Consider the following 4,372-nt stretch of genomic DNA (forward strand, 5'->3'; position numbering starts at 1 on the left):
TTATTTTTCTGTAGAGAAACAAGTGGAGTTTCCCCTGTTTAATTAGCGTTTGGTTTATTTTAATATTCACCTGTTTGAAATTCAACAATATTTTCAAAATAAAATCTTATCCATGCTAATCATAATTATCTCATCAATCATTCTCATAATTCTCTCATATTTCAAATCTCATCCATACATTTCAATTTCATAATCATTTCCATACATTTCCATTCATACTCAATTCATATATAAAAATATTCAAATTACATAAATTTACATGATTTATAAACTAATTACACAAGTTCATAATTTACATAATGTACAAAATACATAAAATAAATTATATAGGCCCTATCTACATGCATTGCTGAGGAGGTGACAATCTTGAATACTTCAGAAACTTCTGTAGATCAGTACTTCAAGATCTCTGTTCAATATTCACTGGGCTTGACCTTTAGTACCTGCGCGAAGCAAACAAATCCATCACACTAAGCATTTCTGCTTAGTGGTGCAATAATATAACAAGAAAATAATATATACAAATACATAAAGGAATGGATTATAATTTGGTCAACTATTCTTTGTTCTAATTTATTCCTCTTCAGAAGCTTTTAATTCTTAAATTCACTGTACCATCCCCAAAAATTCCAAGAAATTAAGTTATATCTCTATTGTAAATCTTTTTATCATTTCTTTTAATACTTTTTAGGTTATCGCAAATTATTTCATAATAATTAAATTTTAATATCTTTTCAATTCATTTCAATTCTTTCTGCTAAATAACTAATCTAATTTATTTTAAATATTCTTACTCATTTATTTAATTGCTAATATTTTAAGTTGCTAATATTCTTAACTTATTGTTTAGTCGAAGGCTAATTACATCTTATGATATTAACTCTTTCTAGCATTTTATTAATCATTTTCTTGATGATTTTGAGTCTCTTTTTATTGCAATCATTCTCGTTCTTTATCTTGATATTTAATCTCCTTACTTCCTTTAATAATCAATTCAATTATATTTATACTTTTTCATGCCCAAGTAACCTATACAAATTGACCGGACTGGATAAACATATAAACTAGCACTAGGTACCTGGTACCTTGGGCCGTCACACCATCGGTCATAGTGTGTCTCCCGGTGTGCAAACAGAATGGCTAATAAGCCATAAAAGCAATAAGGCATAAAGCCAAGTATAACATCATAATCAATATAGCCATAGGCTATCATATCACAGAATGGCATGAAGCCATATGCAGTACTGCTATCAGAACCCTATTGGCATGTCAACCTATCCAAACCAATCACACTAAGCCTACTAGGGCATATTACAAAGTTATTTCTTGAATATTTGTACTTAACATGTAAGGTTACTATTTATTTGGTCATTTAAGTCAAAATATTGACTTTCTCATATATAATAGTTACATGACTTTTAATCACATAGATTTATCACATTTTGGTTCCCAAAAGTGTTGACATTAGTTGCTAATCCATACTTCTAACCAATGGAAAATAAATCAAATATTTTAGTTTTAGGTGCTAGAGTTCACTATTCCATTAAGCCATTCTACAGTGAGAATTTGGCAAACTGTTCTTGATCAAAGTTGTTTGTTCTTATTGTGTCTAGTTACATTTCACTTTTTGAATCACCCCATTTGGAGTTTTCTAGCTTAAGTTATGACTATTTCACCATAACTGGTCTGATTGCCTTTACCCAGAATTTCTGAGCAATTTTTGGTTCTGTCAGATTTGGTAGTTCAACTTTAGCTAGCAATTTCATTTAGTTAAGTCCAGAATTTGAGTTTGTGTTCTATGAAGTTATAGGGCTATGTCTCAACTTTCTTTCGGTATAAAATTCAGGTCAATTGGACCTTTCTACACTGAGTTATGACCAAATGAATGAACACTATTCATTTGGTCATTTTCAAGGGATAGCATATTGGTCACCCGGATTAGGTCACTTTTTAGGGCCACTTATTTTGGTTTTCTGGGATAGATTCCTTCATCAAATTTGTTGCATTTTGTGTCTAGTTTAACCTCCAATTAGCCTTGCACCAATTGGAGTTGCCTATTTTGAGTTATAACCCCAAGAGCACACTGGACTCAAAGGGTCTAGAATGCACACTTAAGGCAGTCTAATTCTTTACATTAGTTAATGTCACCAATCACTCCATTTTCAATTCAAACTACACCAAATGGTCACTAAATAACCATTACAACATCATTTTGTGTTCAATTTCATCTACCTCCGTATTTGAGTTTTAAACCCTAGCCCTAAAATTCCAAAGTTTCAAATTCTTGCACTAAACTCATAAATTAATATTTTAAGTAATACAATCATATCAAGGGTAGCCTATTCACTCATTTAATCCAAAGAAAACATCAAAACCATAACAAGTCCATGGCTGCCGAAATTGGTGGAATTAATTCATGCAAAACTCATTTCAATTCTCTTAATTTCACCCTCATTTCATACTCCACATGATATATATACAAAGTTTTAAGGATGAATTTGCACTAACCTTGTTATGTGTCAGTCCAAGCTTGACAAACTCCTTTATTTTCACTTCTTTTTGTTGCCCAAGTCTTGCTCTGTTGGTGATGACAAGTTTTTGTGAAGGAAAGATGGGCTTTTAAGGTGATTTTGGTTAAACTCCAAGTTTTAATGTGTTAATTTCTTTTAACCATTTGACCTAGTTCCTTTGGGTTCTGGGTTTTGGTTAAAAGACCAATATTGTAGACCTATGTTTTATAAAACTTTTGCCATTGGTTTCATTACATTTAAATTTTTATAGGCCAAGTTATGGCCATTTTGCAAAAACTGGTCGGGTAGTCTAAGTCCAGAAAATTCTATGCATAATGGTTCAGGTCAGTTTGGTGTCCTAATTTAAGTCAACAATTTTCATTAGGTTAGAGTCATTTCTGGGCTTGGTGTTCTATTGAAAGTTGTAGTACTATGTCTAAGCTTTCCAATGGTATAAGATTCAAATTATTTGGACCTATCTAAAGAGAGTTAGTGCCAAATGTAATATTCATTTGGTCATTTTTCTGGGTTTAGTGTTTGGATATCCAGATTGGACCAGCAAATTGGTTAACTTATAAATAGAATTTAGGTAGGGTTTCTTCCTGAAAAATGGGGTATTTTAAGTCTAGTTTCACCTCCAATTAGCTTCATACCAATTGGAGTCACACAACTTCAGTTATAGGTCAAAAAAGACCCTGGACTCATAGGTCTGAATTTCTGCACATTAAGCATCACTTCCAATATTCCATCCTCCTTACTCCCAACTGCAATTTATCACTCATAACACTTCAAATGATCAACAAACAGCCTCAACAAGATCAATCTCAAGCCATATCACTAAGGTAACAGAATCAACTCAAACCCTAACTCAAGGTCTCAATTTATGCACACCACATGTAAATCAACATATTAATCACATTTACCCATTAATCAACACTTATAACCACAAGTATAACCTTCATGTCATCAAAATCCTATCAATTCTCATAGTTGCTAAAAATTTAATTCTACATAAAGTTATCATTTTCTTTTTATTTCAAGTAATTTCAACTCTTCTTAAGTCTAAATTAAACTTTAAACAAAAGAGATAATGATATTAGGCACTAACCTCTTTTGGGAGCAAACTTGAGCTTATAAATCTCCTTTATTTCTCCTTCAAATTGCTGCCTAGAAATGTTTTAAGGTGTGAGGAGAAATTTTAGTGAAGACAAGGTAGAGTTTTATGGTGTAATTGAGTGAGAAATGGAGCTTGGGTGAAGGAAAATGGAGGAGCTCCAATGGTGATTCTCGGCAAGAAGAAGAAAGAAGAGTAATCTGAATTTTTTCTTTCATTATCTGCCCATTTAATTCATTTTAAGTGAGTTATAGCCATGTGTCACAATGTGATTGGGTGGGAGTGCTTTAGTGACATCATCCCATGTCATAAATCTATTTAAATTCCATTTTCTTTTCTTCCTTTCCTTTCTTCTTTCTACTCATTTTTTTATTAAATTTTTAGTAATATTTATTCATTTTTTATGTCATATAATTTATTTACTTAATTGGACAAGTCGGTCAAAAATCATCTTTGAAGACGAAATGACAAAAATGCCCTCCATTTGGCTTATTGAGCCAAAATATCTGTACCGATCGAAAAAATTTTCTAAGCCTTTTATTGGCATTCTAATGCCATAGAAACCTCAATGACTCTTCTCTGGAGTTTCTAAAATTATTTTATAAATTTTCTCCTGGGTTTAGGGCTCCTAGCTATGAATACCGCAACTTCCCACTAGCTTACCCATCGCTAGGGCACCAGCTCATTTAACTTGGTTGCATTTTATTTCTAAACTTTTTTCAATAAATTTTTCTTATTATTATTTGAG

This window comes from Hevea brasiliensis, chromosome 13 (assembly GCF_030052815.1).
Source record: "Hevea brasiliensis isolate MT/VB/25A 57/8 chromosome 13, ASM3005281v1, whole genome shotgun sequence".
Classification (NCBI taxonomy): Eukaryota; Viridiplantae; Streptophyta; class Magnoliopsida; order Malpighiales; family Euphorbiaceae; genus Hevea; species Hevea brasiliensis.